The sequence below is a fragment of the Hordeum vulgare genome, chromosome 7H (assembly GCF_904849725.1).
Source record: "Hordeum vulgare subsp. vulgare chromosome 7H, MorexV3_pseudomolecules_assembly, whole genome shotgun sequence".
In the NCBI taxonomy this organism is placed as follows: domain Eukaryota; kingdom Viridiplantae; phylum Streptophyta; class Magnoliopsida; order Poales; family Poaceae; genus Hordeum; species Hordeum vulgare.
In genome coordinates, this window is record NC_058524.1 from 241383285 (window position 1) to 241405588 (window position 22304).

Here is a 22304-nt window from a genome sequence, read left to right on the forward strand (position 1 = left end):
AAAAATTGCTCCCTAAATATGTATGATCTATTAGTGTGTGGAAAATAAGCTTTGTACCAACCTGTGATGAGGAAGACATAAAAGCGACAAACTGCATAATAAAGTTCTTTATCACAGGAGGCAATATAAAGTGACGTTCATTCACACTAAGAGGACACACATCCAAACCTCAAAAGCGCATGACAACCTATGCTTCCCTCTGCGAAGGTCCTATCTTGTACCTTTAGTTTTTTCCCTTGAAAGAGTCATGATGATCTACACCAATCCCTTATTTCGCCTTTATCTTGGCCAACGTCATATGCTAGGGAAAGATCTGTATTCATATGTCAACTTCGAAGTAAGTAAGGATCCTTGAAGCAGCGGCGGAGCTGAGACACATGGAATACATCGTGAACCTGAGAAATGTTTGCTGGTAGTTCCAATTGATAAGCTACTTTTCCACGCCTTTCGAGAACAATGAAAGGACCAATATAGCGAGGAGATAACTTTCCCTTGATCCCAAAACGATGTGCACCTCTCATTGGTGTGACACAAAGATAAGTCTCGTCGCCAGGTTGATAGACCATATCTTGATGATGACGGTCATACTGACTTTTCTGACGAGAATGAGCAGCCTTCAGATTCTCATGAATAAAGCGGACTTGATCTTTAGCATGTTGGATAACATCCGAACTGAAGAGTGATCGGTCCATTGAACGGTGGCTCTGGAATTTCATACGAAGCCTAATGTAAGGATACTTTGGAGTCAAAGATGTACATGATAGTCAGGTTTCAATCCTGTGGAACTTTGGGTTTTGGGTATGATACGTCCATTTTGCATCATGCTTTTATGTTGATATTTATCGCTTTATGGGATGTTATTACACTTCACGGTACAATACTTATGCCTTTTCTCTCTTATTTTGCAAGGTTTACATGAAGAGGGAGAATGCCGACAGCTGGAATTCTGGCCTGAAAAAGGAGCAAGTTTGAGATACCTATTCTGCGGAACTCCAAAAGCCGTGAAAATCAATGAGGAATTATTTTGGAATTTATAAAAAATACTAGGCGGAAGAAGTACCATAGGGGAGCCACCAGGAGGCCACAAGCCTGCTAGGCGCGGCCTACCCCCTTGCCGCGCCTACGGGGCTTGTGGGCTCCCTGTTGGCCCTCTGGCTCCCCTCTTTTGCTACAAGGAGGGTTTCATTCCAGAAAAAATCAAGAGGAGGCTTTCGGGAGGAATCGCCGCCGCCACGAGGCGGAACTTGAGCAGAACCAATCCAGAGCTCCGGTAGGGTCGTCCTGCCGGAGAAACTTCCCTCTCAGAGGGGGAAATCATCGCCATCGTCATCACCACCACTACTATCATCGGAGGGGACTCATCACCATGAACATCTTCATTAGCACCATCTCATCTCCAAACCCTTGTTCGTCTCTTGTAACCAATCTCGTCTCACGACTCCGATTGGTACTTGTAAGGTTGCTACTAGTGTTAATTAAACTTTGTAGTTGATGCTAGTTGGATTACTCGGTGTAAGATTATATGTTCAGATCCTTGATGCTATTCAATACCTCTCTGGTCATGAACATAATTATGCTTTGTGAGTAGTTACTTTTGTTCCTAAGGACATGGGATAAGTCATGCTATAAGTAGTCATGTGAATTTGGTATTCGTTCGATATTTTGATGCGTTGTATGTTGTTTTTCCTCTAGTCGTGTTATGTGAACGTCGACTACATAACACTTCACCATTATTTGGGCCTAGAGGAATGCATTGGGAAGTAATAAGTAGATGATAGGTTGCTAGAGTGACAGAAGCTTAAACCCTAGTTTATGTGTTGCTTCGTAAGGGGCTGATTTGGATCCACTAGTTTAATGCTATGGTTAGACTTTGTCTTAATTCTTCTTTCGTAGTTGCGGATGCTTGCGACAGGGGTTAATCATAAGTGGTAGGTTTGTCCAAGTAAGGGCAGCACCCAAGCACCGGTCCACCCACATATCAAACTATCAAAGTAGCGAACGCGAATCATATGAACATGATGAAAACTAGCTTGACAGAAATTCCCATGTGTCCTCGGGGGCGCTTTACCTCCTATAAGAGTTTGTCCAGGCTTGTCCCTTGCTACAAAAGGGATTGGGCCATCTTGCTGCACCTTTTTTACTATTGTTACTTGCTACTTTCTACGAATCACCTTATCACACAACTATCTGTTACCGAAAATTTCAGTGCTTGCAGAGATTACCTTGCTGAAAACCACTTGTCAGATACTTCTGCTCCTCGTTGGGTTCGACACACTTACTTATCGAAAGGACTATGATATATCCCCTACACTTGTGAGTCATCAGGGTCCACCATGTGGGCCCAGAGTAGGCACAGGGGCGACAATTGTACGACATTGGTAGGAAGACATGTCAGAGGATGGCATGTCGGTTACGTTGGGAACAACGTTGGTACCAAGGGCGTGGGACGAATAGAACCATTTTTCCTACTCGTTGAAACGAGGCGGACCAATAGGTAAGGCTCTCGTCAACCGGCGGCTACCGGAATGTTATCCACAATATTAACAGGGTTTTACTGACAGAGTTGTATACCAGGATTTCTACCCAAGCAGGGAATTAAAAATGTTTAGATAAGTTATGCCACAAGAAAGGTCAAACAGACCAATGGGAAGGAAAACGTGTTCACACACACAAGAATTTAAAGTATACCATTCCCGAGGAAAACATAGGGTATGGTATACGCGATAGGTCATCATGTACATAACCATTTGGATAAAGAGGCAAGAGGAACCATGATGTTTACCCATACCACACAGTTTGGATAATTGATCGGGAACACTTTAGCATGACGCTTCCAATGTTCCTGTTGAAATTTGAAGTACCACATCCGTGCTTCGGGGTAACATCGACATGGTCATCAGATAAAGGTTGGACTTATGGGCATACAAAGAGGATCCATGAGGAACAACTTATGAAACAAGTCATATAGTTTCCGCATGGAAGAATGGCGAATCTTACATATGGAAGAATTTATAAAAATAGGTCCTTCGACCCGGTGTGCTAGGCAAGACATCACCATACCGGGTTACATAAGACCAAAATTATAATTATTGGAAAATGTTCCAACCACCATATCTTCCCGAGATTCAGATCTGGTTTGTGTTAGGATACCTCAGTCTCATGATGCTTGAGGAGATAAGTGGGACCACCAAAAACAGACGAGATGATAATGCAAGATTCCCGGGATATGAACTACGGAAGCAAGTATTGGATCATGAGTTGGATTGTAAAACACATGAACACAACGTCAAGAAATTCGTGCCCACGTGGAATTCTTACAACACAATGCAACCGAGTTCTGATTTGAGAACCCTCATCGAGGATATCGAGGTCCTTGAGTAAGCCTCGATTAGCTCTTATGAAGGAACTTCTTTTCCTTGATCAAATCAATCAGTGGCTTGGGGTGCTAAGTGAAGTTATATGAAGTGAAGATAGAAAATCTGCAAAACATATAGCACTTCGCACATGCATGAATGAATTGGGATGACCAGAGAGGAAGTGAAACAAAACTTTCTCGTATTCATGCTGATAGGAATGCACATGAACTTTGGGAAAAACACTTCTTCTATCAAACATATTATTCATGAGCATGGGCACAAAGATAGTGCTTTCAAAAGATTCATTATGAAACATGGAGAAGTTGAGGGTGTGGCCGAAGGGCTCAGTAACCATCCCCCAAGATTTCGATAGGGATGAATGTCCAAAATTATAAGAATAAGGAGATAGCACTTGTCAACTCAAATAATATAATGACGTATGCTCGAGGAAACAACAACAATAAATCATTGGTCGAAGGGTGCACTCGGAAATACAGACTGAGTAGCACAACCAATGCTAGAATGGTGAGTCAACCGCCAACACACAAAGGATGAAACTATCAGTCATTAACTTCAGAGCGATAGGGTTGTTAGAAGCATTGGAATCAAACATCAGCGTTCACTTGTCGGTATTCCGGTTAAAACAACAATACGGTGACCAAGAAATGAGTGGTGACGGTGAGAAGTATCACTATAACAAGAATTATTAAGAGGTGCATCAATCCCCACGACATTCTTGACATAAAAGATGGTAATACTCTAAAGTAGAAGGTGACATAAGCTGAATCAGCAAGGAACTCAAAGGACAACACAAAAACATGAACAAGTTTGTGTTGGAGGGAAGGAAATAAGGTTGACGATGATTTCGCAAATCATCGAGGGGCAAGGATGGTATTTCTCATCATGCATTCGATCGATACCCTGCAAAAGCTCAGAATGCTTATGGTGATCACGACACATTTGTCGAGGAGCTTCCCGAAGATTTAATCGATCAGCGACGACATCAAGCAAAGGAATGGTGAAGCTAAAGGTTGTCAGAATCATAATAAGACCGCTAGCTCCGAATCATGATTGCCTTTCAAGACAACCAACATGATATTGAAAGCCCGATGTAAGCTTAAGGCATAGTCGGAAATGTGCTCTAGGGATGGAGGACATAGATAGCATGGTCAAGCTCCAACATGACGATGATGATGTAGCTTAACAGCTTGGAATGACATGATCGAGTACAAACTCATAAACAAAGAATATTACTAAGAGTTGTTGGATTGCAATGGATACTCGACTCAGCTATCGGTATCCTTGAGTGTCTAGTAACTCAAAACACGAGGAAATATGGAATTAATGGAAATATCATAGTTGATGAGGAGCTCACAAGAAGTTATGTAGCTCTGTGATATTCTCGGGATACGTGGGATAATACTCGAAGGTAGATCAACATTAAGGCTTGGGTTGATGTGTTGATCTGAAGAAGACAAGTACTTTAACTTGTGTGAGAATGAAATCAAGGTAGGACAACATGGTCGGAACCACGGTCATAAAGGACAAGATCACACATACCAGATTAAACCACAGAATGAATGGTTATTGATACGAGAAGCTTCTATGGTAAGATCAATGTCGTTTCCATGGGCATGAACACAAAGTTCAAGGTCGACTCTGACTTGATCAATGCATCACCTGCCATATACTCCGCGCCTTTGATCAGGTTGTAGCTTTGATAGAATATCCGGCAAAACACCAGTAGAGTAAGACTCATGAAAAACTCTTCACACCATATTGTTTAGGAAGGCATAGGTTCAACCCATTAGGGCATCTTAGGAACATATACCACAAAATCTAAGAGTAATTAACACATGCTTGAAGAGCATGGCTAACCAAGGCACGTATAGGATACAACTTATCAGAGGGAGAAGACACAATTTACCAATGGCATCATGTATTAGGGGAAGAATACCAAAAGAATTTTTGAATGTGCAGGGTGATATTGGATAATAATCCGACCATGGGTCTGGCGGTGCACAAAGGAACCGATATGAGTATCGGTACTCAATCAGAGGGAGACAGAATGCAAGGCATCGGATTATAGAACATCTGAATAATATTGATACTTAAGTACCAAAGGAATTTGATGATTTCGAGGATGGTGTATTAGATGTAGATGCTCCGATCAAATACAAGTAAGTTGAATGGACTTGGATGGACAACCAACCAAAGTTGATTTGTCGAGAACCAGCTCTGTCTGGAAGGACGTCTGAGCCAGAAAGACACTTTATGAGTAACAACAGATGATTGTGTGCATTCACACACATGTAAAATCAATAAGATCATAGGAAAATCACAAAGGATTTTAAGGAATGAGGCTAGACATATGGATTTTAACCATAGTGCAAGCATGTGAGAAAAGTCAAGAGCAATACGCTACTCAGGATTCTGAATGACCGAATAGCAATTCGAATAACTTTTGAAACCCATGACAACTGATGATGGACGAATCCTTGATAAAATAATTCGTTGCATCTCGTAAAACAAGAGCAATTGGAGAAAAAATTATGAACGACATTTGTATGTAGACATCCATAGTGGTTGACGGAGGAAGGGAAATCGCAAGAGCGGTGGGCACAAGTTCTTGAGAGAAACATCGGAGAGTATCATCGGAGTCTTCTGACGGATCAAGCCATCGTCTGGAATACGGGGCTCTCCGGGAGGAAGTATTTTACGAGAACCTAGAGTTAGAGTTAGTAAAATCTTTAACCCGAAAGATAAGAGAGAGTAGAACCCAGAGTATAGAAAAGGAGTAAAAGATACTAATACCACCCAATTGAGATGTGGGCCAGTAAGCCACATCATTAGTTTTAGTAAAGTTTTTCAAACACTAGACTCAACTTCGGCCAAGGAGTTGGAAAGGGGGCTACCTACAGGAAGTTGGCTTTGATACCAACTTATGACGCCCTCGATTTAATCATACGCTAATCATACACACGAATGCGTACGATCAAACTCAAGGACTCACGGGAAGATATCACGACACAACTCTAGACAAGGGCCTCGAGGGCTAGAATACGGAAGCTCGATAAAGAAACGAGTCAGCGGAAGCAACAATATCTGAGTACAGACATTAAACATGGGGTGCCTTAGAGAAGGCTAGCACAAAAGATACAACGATCGAATGAGGCGAGGCCTCCTCCCTGGGAGCCTCCTAACTACTCCTGGTCTTCAGCGGCCTCCATGTAGCAGTAGGCACCGTTGGGGGTAGCAGTCGTCGTTGGCGGGATACTCCATCTCCTGGGCTCCATCTGGTCAGAGCAACGGATCAAGGGGACAAAGGGGGAGCAAAGCAACGGTGAGTACTCATCCAAAGTACTCGCAAGACTTATATCAGAACTATGCTAAGTATGCATCAGTATAAAAGAAGGGGTTTTATAGGTGGACTGACTGCAGCAAGGCAAGAATAGAGAGAGAAGGTCTAGTCCTATCGAAGACTAGCACCTCCAGGGGTCTTGCAGCAATAGACGAGAGTAGAACAGGGGGTAGCACAATTAATAGTCATATTGTTGCAGTAGTATTAATATGAGGTCACGCCTAGAGATCCTTCCTCGACTCCCTGCGAGGAAGCAATCCCAGGGCAACAATTCCACTTAAGTAACAGTTGTAGTTGTATAAGATCAGGGGACAACTCCAAGTCGTCCTGTAACCGTGGCCACGGCTATCCGAATAGTTCATTTCTTCCCTGCAGGGGTGCACAACATAATCCTCGTCATGCTCGATAACACTCTGGCCAAACACACTTTTCAGGGTCACGCCTGGCCTCGGAATATCGACACGTCGCAGCCCCACCTAATCTCAACAGAGAGGCCAACCCGCCGGTCTAACTCCTAAGCACAAAGCGTTCATGGGCCCACTTTCCCTCTGCGCTCCTGCACGATGCAAGGGCGGCCGATATCAGTCCTAGCACCCCTTATTACAAGCGTGATGCATCTCGGGACCACTCGGGCGCGCGCCGCTCCAATGCTGATGTCTGAAGAGCTTCGGCTGATACCACTATGTCGAGTACCCATAATTCTTCCCATGCTGACGGTTAGTGCATAATAAGGCCTTCCGACCAACCCAGATCAAATACCCAAATCCATTATCATTTTAATTAAGTCATCGACACATCCACGTGGGAATCCACCCGCCTAACATCTATTCATCAAACATCCCACAAACATGGTCGGGTAACTGTGTGGTTGTCACATCGGGGGGAATCCGAGGTATCACCCTCATTGGATTCCGAATGATTTAACCGTCAAGGTGGACCTAGAGGAATCACCCGCGAGGGTCCCACACTTGAGGGGTTGCATGACAGAGGCATCGTCGGGAGTGGTGAAGGAGGAATCACCCTCGATAACCACGATCGACTAGCTGTACTACAGAGATATCATCCTGAGTACTTCGCGAGGTGTCACCCTCGGTACCCGATAGTAGCTCTGTAATGCCGCACAACTAAGGGGGTGTAAGTGTTATGTCGGTATTTGGCTCGTCGATCTGGGATCGAGGCTCGACAATTAAGCGGGGCAACTGGACAAAGGGGTCAAAGGGGATGACTGCTCCACCTATACTAAACAGTTTAAAAGTACAGTACTGAAAGTAGTAGTTCATCAAAATTAGTCTACGCATCACATATAGGAGCTAACTACAAGAGTAGAAAAATTCTAATGCAAGCATGAGGGAGAAAGTATAAGCGATATAGGAATGATCAAAGGGGTTTGCTTGCCTTGTTGCTCCATGGCAAAGGGCTGGTCATCGGGAGGGTAGATGTACCCGGTAGCAACGTCAGTGTCGGGGTCTACCGATAAAAAGAGGGGGGAGAAACAATAAATAATAGCAACAGGTGCAACACCAAGCATGACATGGAAATATGCAGGTCTAGGCATGAGCTAACGCAGTAACATCCGTCATAGACGGGTAGGGAAAATATCAGATGATATTTCCCGGGTCTATGGCTACTAACGGTCAGATAAAAACAATGGAAAAGTTTCACATTTGCTATGCTAGGAACGCGTGACAAGCGAACAGATAGCGTATCCAGGTTCGTCTCGCTGTGCTGATCAACTTTCATGTTGAAAATATTTCGATCTGACTTACGGTTTATTTTATATTAATTTTCAAAGTTTTATTAATATTAGGAATTAACAAATAGATTTAATTAATTCAATTAAATGGAATTCTGACATGAGCATGATGTCATGCTAACATCAGGAGTTGACTGGTCAACTAACTAGTGGGTCCCGTGTGTCGTAGACAATTTTTTAATTAGTGTTAATAGATTATTTAATCAAATTAATTATTGAGGAGTGGGACCCGCTGTGAGTTTAGGCTATTTAATTTATCTTAGCAACATATTTAGTTAACAATTTTAAGTAATTTATTTACCTAATCTTAAACATTGCAATTAACTAAAAACTTATTACTTATTATTATTAAATATCCAAAACAGTAATTACTATTTAACTAATTAATTAATCCAATAATTAATTTATTAATAATATATATATAACTATTTTTAATTTTATTTCTGCAAGTTTTTACAAGGGGCCCCACGTTTCATTTGGTGGGAGTTGTGGGGGCACATACGTCATTTGGAAAGCAGAACACAAACTTACACTACGTGCACACACAATTGTACACACATATATATTCACACTTATTTTCATACATCCATTCGTTCTTACATACATACATACATACATACATAAATCTCTATATACATTCACATACATATGCTTTTTTATAACAAATTACGGGGCTAATCCCCAAGGCTCACTTGCGTCTGTAGGGGTAGCAGAGGCTCGAGGAGGCCAAGGCGAGGTGATAGGCGTCTGGCGCCGGTAGCTAGGGCCAGGTGGGCAATGGGGAAGCTCCTGGCGATGGCGGGGCTGGCCCGTGCGAGGCGGCCGAAGGAGGCCGGAGCGGACGAGGCCGTAGGTGGGCCACCGGAGGGGCTCGTCCGATGGTGGATCCCGCGATGGAGCGAGGGGATCGGGCTGGTGGCATGGCGAGGTCGGCCGGCAGTGATGAGGAAGGAGGAGTCGGTCGGTGGTGGACGGCAGCGGCGATGGAGGAGCAGCGGCTCTGCCACGAGGAAGTGTGGGCGGCCCAGCCATGGGCTCTAGCCGAGCAAAGGAGCGGGGAGGCGGGGAGGCCGCGGCGTGAGGAGGGGAGGCGGTGCAGCAGTGAAGTGGCGCCGACAGGGCGGCGCAGGATCGAGCGGAGTGGAGGGGCTCGATCGGGATTGAGAGGGAAACGGGGCAGGGTTGGAGGGAAAGCAGGGCCGACCGGCAATGGTGCCTCGGCCGAAGGGCCGGCCGTGGGAAGGGTTCGCGAGGAAAGGGTTCGGCCGAGGAGGGCCAGGGCGATAGGGTGGGGTGGGCCGGCGCGGTCGCTGAGGGAGGAGGCGACGGGGGAAGGAACGAGGGAGGGAGAGAATGCGCTCGCGAGGGGGGCTGGTCTCGCGCGGGATGGGGAGGTGGGAACGAGAGCGAGGGGTGGTGGGGCTCTCGTGAGCGCACCAGGGGAGGAAGTGGCGGCGTGGGTGGGAGAGAATGGGGAGTGGGTGACCGCTTCGGGTTTCATGGGGGGTCTTATACCCCCTGGTGAGGTTGGTGGGCTGCTCGGTAGATTAGGCGGGCCGGCTGGCCAATTTGGGATGGGGGTTTTGTTCTTTTTTTCTGTTTTGGTTTCTTTTCTTTATTACGGTTTTAGATTTATTTTAGTTCAGTGAAATTAAATCCCCTTCAAATTAATAATTTCTAAAGAACAGTTCTCCTAGGTAATATCCGACAAACCCAAACATTTTTATTTTGACATTTGAAAACTTTTATCGCTTGACTTTATTTTAAATTTAAATTCGAACCGTTGGAACTAACGTGAGATCAACGATAGCAATCACGATGATGTGGAATCCTTTGCATAGGTTTACTCTAGCAATAGTTGAGGATGTCACAAATTCTCGCACACCTACCGTGGACTCAAACACCTGTTTGCACGCTACCTCATAACCAATACAGAGTGCGACGTATGGTAACACGGATCACTAGAACGTCCATGATTTATAAATAATATGCTTGTTTGCGATGGTAACGTGACAATTTTTTGTTCCAAAATGCCTTTGTTGGCTATTAATAATTTTGTACCTTCTCTCAAAGTGGACACAAAAAATACCACAACATACTTGTGCTATATGACGAGGCCCTGCCCAACATAGACCTTGTGACTCTAGGTCAATACATGAATTATGTACACTAAACGCACATAAAACACAATTAGTGTATAAAAAGCTAGACGAACCATTAATAATTTCATATTTTTGCAGTACACACCTATTCGTTTATGTTGTTTTCAGAAAACAAATCAAGGAGAGAAGATGCGCCGGATGCCGTTTCACTAGATGAGACATGCATGTTCCCTATCGAAACCACGTAGCATATTGTGAGAAGCTCCAGTTTGTAAGAGGCTCCTGCGAGAACATATCCAGGTTGGTATTTTTTACCACGACATAGTTGTGCCTTGTCATGACACCATGCCAAATTTCATGAATTTATGACGAGTTTTTGATTTATCAAAATTCAAAAACCTGATTTTCTCTATGTTTGCCGCCGAGCCAAGATGGTGAGATGTTTGAAATTCATTCCTATTTCTAGCGTGGTAAATAACACATCCATCCAAGGACACATATATGATTTTTGAACCCATTTTCATGCATTGGACCTTGTGATTGTAGATCAAATTTGAATTATGCGCATTAAATGCAAGGAAAACTAAATTAGTGTATTAAAAAGTGAGACGATCCCTTCATTTATTTATATTTTTGTACTTCGCACCTATTTTTCTATGTTGTTTCTATAAAAAATAAAGGAGAGAAGAGGCATTGGATGTTGTTTCAACCGTAAATGTGACATTCATAATGTTCCCTATCAAAATCACAAAGCTTCTTGTGACAAGCTCTAGTTTGTTAGAGGCTTTGTGGCAGAACATGTTCAAGTTGGACAATTTCTTCCCACGACATATATGTTCCCTTGTCATGACACCAGACCAACTTTCATAAATTTCTGACGAGTCTTGCATTTACATGAATTGGAAAACCAAGTTTCTCAATGTTTCCCGCCGAGCCAATACACTGATTTGTTTGAAATTCATCCCCATTTCTTGCATCGGACCTAAACATGCATCCAGGGACTCATATATGATTTTTCAACCAATTTTCATGCATTGGACCTTGTGATTACAATTCAAATTTGAATTATGCACATTAAATGGCTAGAAATATCAATTAATGTATTAAATAGGCCAAATAAATCCTGGAAAATTCCATTGTTTAGCACGACAGTCATGTTGCTCTATGGTGAGACTACAAATAGATTCAAGGCGAGAAGAGACAACGGATGTTGTTTCACACTTAAAAGGTGAACGTTCCGTATCAGAACCAAATGGCTTTATTGTGAGAATTTACGGTTTGTAAGAGGCTTGTGCCAAAACTTGTCCAAAATTAAGCATTTTTTTACCACAACACACAACCGGGCAAGGTCATAGCACCACGCCCAAGTTCATGAATTTCTGACAAGTTCTAGATTTACACGAATTTAAAAACGAAATTTCTCAATGCTTGTGGGCGAGGCAAGACACTGAGATGTTTGACATTCATTCCCATTTCTTGCGTGGGTCCTAAATATGCATCCACGGAAACATATATGATTTTTCAACCTATTTTCATGCGCCGGACCTTGTGATTGTAGTTCAAATTTGAATTATGCACATTAAATGCCCTGAAAACTCAATTAATGTATTAAAAAGGCGAAACGAACCCTGGAAATTCCATAGTTTAGAATGACGGTCATGTTGCTCTATGGTTACTCTAGAAATAAATTCAAGGCGAAAAGAGATCGTGGATGTTGTTACACACATAGAAGGTGCACGTTCCCTATAGGAACCACATGGCTTCTTCTGAGAATCCTCATTCATATGAGGCTTGTGCCAAAACTTGACCAAAATTGGAATTTTTTTACCACAACACACAATAGGGCAAGGTCATGACACCATGCCCAAGTTTCATGAATTTCCGACAAGGTTTGGATTTGCATGAATTTGAAAACCAAGTTTCCCAATGTTTGCGGCCGAGCCAAGACGTTGAGATATTTAAAATTCATTCCTATTTCTTGCGTGGAACCTAAATATGCATCCATGGAAACGTATATGAATTTTCATCCTATTTGCATGTGCTGGACCTTGTGATTGTAGTTCAAATCTGTATTATGCACTAAATGTATAGAAAGCTCAACTAATGCATTAATAAGGCCAAACAAACCCTGGAAAATTCATAGTTTAGCATGACAGTCATATTTCTCTATGGTGACTCTAGAAATAACTTCAAGGCAAGAAGAGAGAGAAAGGATGTTGTTTCAGACATAATAGGTGAACGTTCCCTATCGGAACCATATGGATTCTACTGAGAATCTTTGATTTGTAAGAGGTTTGAGCCAAAACTTTTGCCAATTTGGGAATTTCTTACCACAACATACGTGATCCATGACATGACACCATGCAAAGTTTCATTATTTTCTGATGATATTTTGGATTTACTGGAATTTCAAACACATGGATTCCCAATGTCTACGGCCAAGCCAAAAATTGAGAGGTTTGAAATTCATTTCCATTTCTTGCATGGGACCAAAACATGTATCTAGTGACACATATATGATTTTCAACCAACCCACGTGCCTCTAGCACGGGCTTAACTATAGTTCATATTTGAACTATCCACATGAAATGTCTAAAAACTCTCAAATGTTTTAAAAGGCCTATACAACCTAGAATAATCCATATTTAACAGACACTCATATAGTTGCACGTTCACTGCAGATAAATAATATTCCAATCCAAACACCTTCAATTGCTTATGTAACCTCATTTTTTGATTAAAAAACAATATGAAAATCAAGTATATCGCAAACAGTTCTTGATCATGAAACGTGTGTGATGTGGTATAAAATATCTTGGGCCAATCCTCTTATATATGTTTTATGCCGAAATCTTCATCGGCTACACTCCACCGTCGGTGCGTCAACCAGACACTCACACTTGCTCCCCAAGACCACTATAAACAGAACCGACAGAAGCTAGGGACGTGGATCCGCGTCATGAAGGCAACTTCGGTGACCCACTCCGGCTCAAGCACGGCCGCATCAGCCATGAACGCCCTCACAATATCCCCGAGCTCGGCTGCAATCTCCCACAGAGCGGCTGCTGTTGAGATGGCGGCATCAACATCCACGGTCGGGATAGCAAATGGCGAGAACGACACAATATATTTCCGTTTATCGGCGGCCGCCATAGCCTTGATGGCGGCTTCCCATGCCTATGTTGAGTCCGCAAACGCCCATCTCATGTCGAGCACCACACAAATAGCAGTGGCCTTCTTCGACACCGGTCGACAACCTAAGTCCGAAGAGTTTGCAATCGTCGAGAGTGCTTAGGTAGCCACCCATTCATCAGCAGCCTCCCTAGCCAAGACAAAGGCCGTCAATGCCCGGACCAAGGCCTCCGACAGCCAGCTCGTGGCGGTCTTTTCCAAAGAGATGGAAGGAACGTACTTCGAGATGCTTGTGGAGTATGTGGCGATGGATGCCATGGAGCTCCTTCCCCCGTGGTCGTCGAGCGTGAGCTAGTCATGAAGGATGCGACGGAGATCGACGAGCGTCGCGCGGAAAATTAGTCTTTTTTTAGAGCGATGTTCTTTTGTTAGAGTAATGTTAAGGTCAACCAGCTTAATGAACGAGCGTCGTGAAGGATGTTAGAGTATGTGTAGGCTGTGGTGTAGGCTCTTTTTTGTAGTAACCAAATTAGCAATTGATGTTACATTATGCGACGACATGGATGACCATTGTAACCAAAGAAATTAGGACCAAAATTTGCCGCCATACATCTTCCAATTGAAAAAATGAAATTCAAGTTCATCGCACACAATTTGTTGGCACGAACTATGTGCAATGCAGTATCGAATCTTACGTCGGAAGCTTGGAGACAAAAATTTGCACGTTCAAGCTCATCAGGCACGGGGTATAGCACATGCTTCGTTTTTTATATATAGATACCACAAACTATTTTGAATAATTTGCACGTTCAAGCGCATCACATACGGGGTAAAGTACATGTTTTTTTTGCAATGTTCAGATATTTCACACTATTCTAAATAAGGAACTATGTCCGGTGATACTTCCAGCGACATTTTTCATTGCACCGAACAAAAAGGTGGGCTACGGAGGAAATATCTACCTCCTTCACCCCCCGGTACCAATCAAAAGCCACATTTCCCCCCTTTTCCTCGTTCCTTTCCTAGTTCAAACCTTCACTGCTTGCTTCCAGCTCCGCCTCCTCGCCGGCGATGCTCCTTCCTGCTGCTCGGCCTCGTCCATCTAGTCAGGTAATCGACACCTCCTAAATACCCGATCTCTCCCTCTCCGACATTCTCCATCCCACATGCCCCGATTGTCGGCGCGCCAATTTCCATCCAAATCACCACCTCATCCTCCAAATAATCGCCGCTGAAAGCTATGGTGCACACATTATAGCCATGATCTCATGGAGCATTTGGCATCGGAGAAGCAAATCACGGTTGCACGCGTGGATGAGGCAGCGATGACTGCCACGCATGCCGACCCCGAGATCTTGGAGGAGGACCTCACCGTGGAGGCGACTATCGATGCCTTGTGCACGGATGCCGCCACACGGTTGGTGATACGTCTCCAACGTATCTACTTTTCCAAACTCTTTTGCCCTTGTTTTGGATTATAATTTGCATGATTTGAATGGAACTAACCTGGACTGACACTGTTTTCAGCAGAATTGCCTTGGTGTTATATTTGTGCAGAAATCAAAGTTCTCCAAACGTCCTGAAAATTTACGCGGAGCAGTTTTGCAAAATATCAAAAATACATGCTCCAGAATCCACCTGAGGGGGGTGGGCCAGTGGGCCACAAGCACCTGCTCCGCCACCACCCCCTGGTGGCAGTGGGCAGGCTTGTGGGGCCCACAGGCCTCTGCCGCCCCCAACTCCAACTCTATAAGTTGTCTTTCGTCCCAGAAAAAAATAAAAAGAGAAGTTTTCGTCGCGTTTTCGATACGGAGCCGCCGCCACCACCTGTTATTCATCTGGAGGGCAGATCTGGAGTCCGTCTTGGGTTCCGGAGAGGGGAAATTGTCGCCATCGTCATCATCAACCTAATTCCCTCTCCAATTCCATGAAGCTCTTCGTCGTTCGTGAGTAATCTACTCGTAGGTTCGCTGGGCGGTGATGAGTAGGATGAGATCTATCATGTAATCGAGTTAGTTTTGATGGGGATTGACCCCTAATGTGAACAGTATGCTATGCTCACTCCCTCTTTCGTGCTTAGATTTAAATTTTTAGCTGGGCATGAATCATCCATATTGTTTGATTTGTACGATAAATCCTATACCGTGGGTCTGGAGGATTTCAATAGGATTTGCAAGATACCCGATGGAGGTAGTGTTATTGATCCTCCTAAGTCTTCTGTCAGAGACTTTGTCTCTAGTATAACTGTTGGAGAAACCAGAGATATCACACAAGCCACCATAGGAAGCATCCATTTTCCTACGTTGCACTACCTTGCCCTCTTCATAGGTAGGTGCATTAACGGCAAGGGTGCACATTGTCACCTATGCGCTTCCGACCTTAGTACCCTTAAGAGCGCAGTAACAGGTGACAGGAGCTTCAATATGGGAACCATTATAGCAAGGAGGCTGAATAAAAATGCCAGTGAGGGGGATTTCTTTGGTGGAGTCTATGCTACACGCTTAGCATTTTCTTGGAGTAACCATCCGTCCAGAAGACACTCCTCTCCATACAGCCTACCTTGATCGTGTCGCTCTAACACGCTACCAGTTCCTTGAGAGAGATCATGGATCTCTCCTATACCGCTTGATATTTAACTGGCAGCGTGTTTTCCATATTACCCTTCTTGCTCCTACTTTCTTTGACTTTCAGGTTAAACGAAGATACTACATAACAATAGGAGAGGCAGAGGAGTATGAGAGGGAGGCGACTGCTGCTCGACTTCATGAGGCAGCTATTCAGGCAGTGGCTGCAGCACTCCCGTATAACACTCATTATGACTTTGGGTTTCGCCAGGATCATCCATGGGAGTAGACCAAGCCAGGCCAAAAGCCTAAGCTTGGGGGAGTACGTGTTCTCACCGACTTTACATTCATGCTTATGCTTTCACTTTGTTAGCCGGTGTTTACACTTTGCCACAGTATTATCCATGCTAGTTTCTTTTCATTTTATTGTTTTCTTGTTTTGTGTCCTTTTGAGAAAACCAAAAAAGTTTTTTCTTCTTCTTTTTGCATGTTGGGAGCTTTCCCGTGTAAATAGTTTTATTTTTCTTTGGGTCAAGGTAGAAGATATTGGTTACAATGCTTAGTGGTTCTTACATGGTTACTTGTTCAGCTTTCAAAGAGCCATACTATTTTGTCTTCTCCTTTGTGTTTGCCTGCAGATTCAGCTTAGTCCAATGTGCTTATTATCGTTTTCATTGTTCGATCGTGCAAATGAAAGGAAACAATGATGATATATGATGAAGTGACTGAGACTGAAAAGCTGGTATGAACTATATCTATTTTGTTTTTGTAAATATGACTAGCTTGTCGGTCCAGATTTAGCTTTGTTGTGAGAGAACCATGTTTGCAATGACAACTTAGATATCATAGTTTCTGATGCCATGCTTATTTAGCTGAGAGCTTATAATGGTTTGTCTTGATTGCCATCATAGATTTTGAGATGACTATGATGTAGTATGATAGGATTGTATTCTCCTTTGAATGTTTCAAGTGGCTTGACTTGGCGCAAGTTCATGCATGTAGTTGAAACAAAATCAACATAGCCTCTATGATGTTCGTGTTCATGGTGATATATATCCTGTTCATGCTTGCATTCAATATTAGTCAAACTCATCGCGTCTTGATGACTTTTGTCGCTCTCTAGTTGGTCGCTTCCCAGTCTTTTGCTAGCCTTCACTTGTACTAAGCGGGAATAATGCTTGTGCATCCACCTCCATAAACCCAAAAAAATTTCCATGAGAGTCCACCATATCTACCTATTTGCGGTATCTACCTGCCGTTCCAAGTAAATTTGCATGTGCCATTCTCTAAACCTTCAAGAAATAATTTGTTTTGCTTGCCCGAACCACTCATGTGGTGACAGAGGGCTATTGCTATCTTCCATGCTAGGAGTGTTATCCTCGACATGTGTTTATTTACAGTCATTCACGAGAAAGGGGTCGGTATTTGGGATGCCCAGTTCGACGCTTAAATTGAAAACATAACTGTAAAACAAGACTCCCCCTGGATTGATGTTAGTATGGACGGTACCCGAGGATTCGGCTAGCCAGGAGTGTGATTGATTGGTGGTTGGGGGAGTTAAAACTTTACTTTTCTGTTTGGGAACCGCCTATAGCATGAGTAGCATGGAAGATATTGAGAACTCTTGGTCATTGTGTTGACAATGAAAGCATGCTACCCAAAATTATTATCTCTGTTTTCAAAGCTTGAGCTCTGGCACCTCTGCAAATCAATGCTTCCCTCTGCGAAGGGCATGTCTATTTATTTTCCTGTCGAGTCATCCTCCTCTTATATGAGCACCAATTAGAGAGCACCTCTGTCATTTTTATGTTTTGCTTTTGATTGATATTTAGTATGACTACGATTAGATCTTCGGTTCTATGAATTACAATGTTTAGTCAGCCCTTGATCTTTGAAAGTGCTCTGCATTTATGTTTTGCGGTCTCAGAAAGAGCTAGCGAGATACCACCTATTCATATTGCTTCATGCTTGTTTTGATTGAAGTGTTGGTATTTGAAACTCATTATTATTTGCTCGTTAGCTCATTATGCAATTGATATTAGTTTACCGTGAGACCTTTGTGTCATTTGCTTATGTGGTTAACTTGTGATCTTGCTGAAATTCTAGTTATGAGTTAGACATAGTTGCAACAACAAGATCAAACAGAGTTTATCAAGGTTTTTCTTTCTTTCTCAGTTTGTCAACTAAGTTGCTTGAGGACAAGCAAGGTTTTAAGCTTGGGGGAGTTGATACGTCTCCAACGTATCTACTTTTCCAAACTCGTTTGCCCTTGTTTTGGACTATAATTTGCATGATTTGAATGGAACTAACCTGGACTGACGCAGTTTTCAGCAGAATTGCCTTGGTGTTATTTTTGTGCAGAAATCAAAGTTCTCCAAACGTCCTGAAAATTCACAGGGAGTAGTTTTGGAAAATATCAAAAATACCTACGCCAGAATCCACCTGAGGGGGTGGGCGAGTGGGCCACAAGCCCCTGCTCCGCCACCACCCCTGGTGGCGGTGGGTAGGCTTGTGGGGCCCGCAGGCCTCTGCCACCCCCAACTCCAGCTTTATAAGTTGTCTTTCGTCCCAGAAAAAAAATAAAAAGAGAAGTTTTCATCGCGTTTTCGATACGGAGACGCCGCCACCACCTGTTCTTCATCTGGAGGGCAGATCTGGAGTCCGTCTTGGGTTCCGGAGAGGGGAAATCATCGCCATCGTGATCATCAACCTTCTTCCCTCTCCAATTCCATGAAGCTCTTCGTCGTTCGTGAGTAATATACTCGTAGGCTCGCTGGGCGGTGATGAGTAGGCTGAGATCATGTAATCGAGTTAGTTTTGATGGGGATTGACCCCTAATATCCACTATGTTATGAGATTTGATGTTGCTACTACTTGGCCATGCTTAATGCTTCTCACTAGGGCCCGATTGCAATGATTTCAGATCTGAAATTATTATGTTGTCACCAATATATGTGTGTTTTTGATCCGATCTTGCAAGTTGTAGTTACCTACTATGTGTTATGATCCGGCAACCCCGGAGTGACAATAACCGGAACCACTCCCGGTGATGACCATAGTTTGAGGAGTTCATGTGTTCACCAAGTGCTAATGGGTTGGTCCGGTTCTTTATTAAAAGGAGAACCTTAATATCCCGTAGTTTCCTTTTGGACCCCGCTGCCACGGGAGGGATGGACAATAGATGTCATGCAAGTTCTTTTCCCTAAGCACGTATGACGACACACGGAATACATGCCTACATCACATTGACGAACGGGAGCTAGCCCCATATCTCTCCGTGTTATAGCTGTTGCATGATGAATATCATCCAAACAAATCACCGACCCAATGCCTAGGAGTTTGTACTACTGTTGCTACTGTCGTTACTTGTCTTGCTCTGGTGCTACTACTGTTGCTACTGATGTTACTTGTTTTTCTCTGCTGCTATTGTTGCTACTACTGTCGCTTGCTACTGTTGCTACTTGCTACTGCTGTCACTACTGTTGTTCCTTGCCACTGCTATTCCTCGTTACACTGCCGATACCCGTTACTTCACTGTTACTACTTCGTTGTTACTATTGTGCTTGCTGATACTAATCTTTCAGGTGTGGTTGAATCTGACAAATTCAGCTGCTAATACTTGAGAGTATACTCTCACCTCCTGTCTGGCATACCAACAAATTTGGGTCGAATACTCTACCCTCGAAACCTGCTGCGAACCCACGCGCTGGCGGGCCATCAACAACATTCTTCCAGTTTCATTGCCGGGGAGTGCTATCAGCATTCTTCTGGTGCCGTTGTAGGAGAAGGTTAGTTGTTATAAGCATTCGTCTAGATAACACTAGAGATGGCAGGATCAACACTTTTCTGGAGCCATTGCCAGAGAAGCACAGCTGGCGTCAGTTGGCTGCTATAAACGAAAGCTCGTTGTCTTTTTTCCAAGGCACTGCCACTGCGTTCGACGAAAACTACAATGTGTTTTCTCGGCGTGCTCGTGCTTACCTTAGCTCTAGAGCTATCATGCTTGTCGTGGTTTTGTCACGACAGATGTCCTCGTGAAAGGACTTAATGAAGGAGCCATCGCACCTTGGTCGCGACTCAAAGGGGTGAGCGAAAGCGAGACTCGGATTTACCCAGGTTCGACCCCTCGTGTGGAGGTAAAAGCCTACGTCTTGCTTTGTGTAGATTGATGATGGTTTCAATTACAAGGAGGTCGTAACTCGCTTGACCTGGCTCTCAATGATTTCTAACCTGCCCTATCTTCCCCAGGGATTCACCTTTATATACAGGTCGAGGCCCTAGGGTTTACAAGAGTCCTAACCACGCTACAGGTCGTGGTCTTCCATATCTCCAAGTCACCGTGGTTTCCAAGACCGGAAACCTCCTTGGCGGCCTATCCTCTGCATCACTCCTGAACCGCCATCCGACTCATGGGCCCCTGGGCTAAGGCTTGTATTAACAAAGGATGAGTCGCCCCGTCAGTGACCATGCCCAATTAGGGCGGGTTATACCATAGGTAATATCCCCAACATTAGGCCCCAGATTGACTTGAATTTATTCACGCCAATGAACTTTCACTCATTTTGGGGCGACTCGTATTAACTCCACCTTTTGACGAACAACAAGCCGCCCTCCATCATGGATTGTTTGAGCCGCCAAGCAATTTTTGATGACATCACCGTTTCCCTCCAATTTCGGGACTTAATGATGTAACCTCCCAACGTATCTTTCTCACCGTCATTTACTTATCCCGAAAATTCACGCTCCATCATTGCGAATCTTCAATCTGTCGCCTCGATTCCCGCGCCCGCCGTTTCGTTTCCAGCGCCCGACCTTTAAATAACCGCAGGGGGAGTGGGGGCGCCATCACCTACCCCCACTTCGTCTTCCCCATCAACTTCGTCTTCCTCGTGCCTGCGCCTCTGTCTCTTCACCGTTCCCGAAGCTTCGTCGCTAGCCATCGTGGTCCAGACATCTCCAGGCTGAACGAAGGCGGAGTATCCGCCGCAAATCTTCCGCATCCACCTCCGGGAATCGTCCTTCCCTTTCGGGTAAGCACCTTTCCTTCATTAGGGTTAGACCTCGCCGCCATGTTCATCTAGGTTACCTTCGGAATGCAATGAAGATCTCCCTTCTATTTTAGATCCATCAATCATACTTTCGGTAGATCCTCCATAGTAGTAGAGGACGGTAGTATCGCCGCATCTCCCAGCCATTTTGATGCTTGTACTTCATAGATTAATACGGCATCCCTGTCGCATTCTCGTGTTCGCAGTCTTTGCAGTTTCGTCAAGCATTATCTCTTTAATTGCTTGCTTTTAGAAACTTGTTTATCCTACTCCCGGGAATATCCCTAAGGAAAAAAATACTTTCTGAGTCACCACTCACCTTCTTCCACCACAGCGAGTTAGAACATTACCATAGCTACGCCTTTGATTGCCGATGGCGAGTCATAACGCCTTTGTAGACATACCGTAAATCGCTCAACTGGCAAGTTAGAATAACCTTATATCCAGACCTTTGGTCACCTAACGGCGAGTCATAATGTCCCTACAGACATATTGTAGATCTCCAACTGGCGAGTTACCACGTTTTATGGTCTTTAATGAGTCGCCTTGTTCCTTATTCTTGTAGTCATGGTCAGCATCTCGAAATGCAATTGGCTACCAACCAAGATTACTGACGCCTTTGTCGAGAAATATGTTTTGGCGGGTTATCTTGATCATAAGGAAGTTGTTGGTTGGCGGACTGCCCCAGGCGAGGTGACTCTCAATCCTGCCGAGGGGGAAGTAGTTGTTTTTGTTGATCATCTTGAACGAGGCTTCAAGCGTCCCGGGTCAAAGTTTTTTAGAGACGCTCTACACTTCCTCAATGTTCACCCTCAGGATCTGGGGCCCAACTATATCAGTAACCTCTGTCAATTCCAAGTATTTTGCGAGGCCTATCTGCAGACAGAGCCCACAGTTCTATTATTTTGGAACTTCTTCCATCTCAACCGTCAGACCGAATTTACCAGCGGGCCCAACTTGGAACTCGGGAGGGGGGGGGGGTCAACAT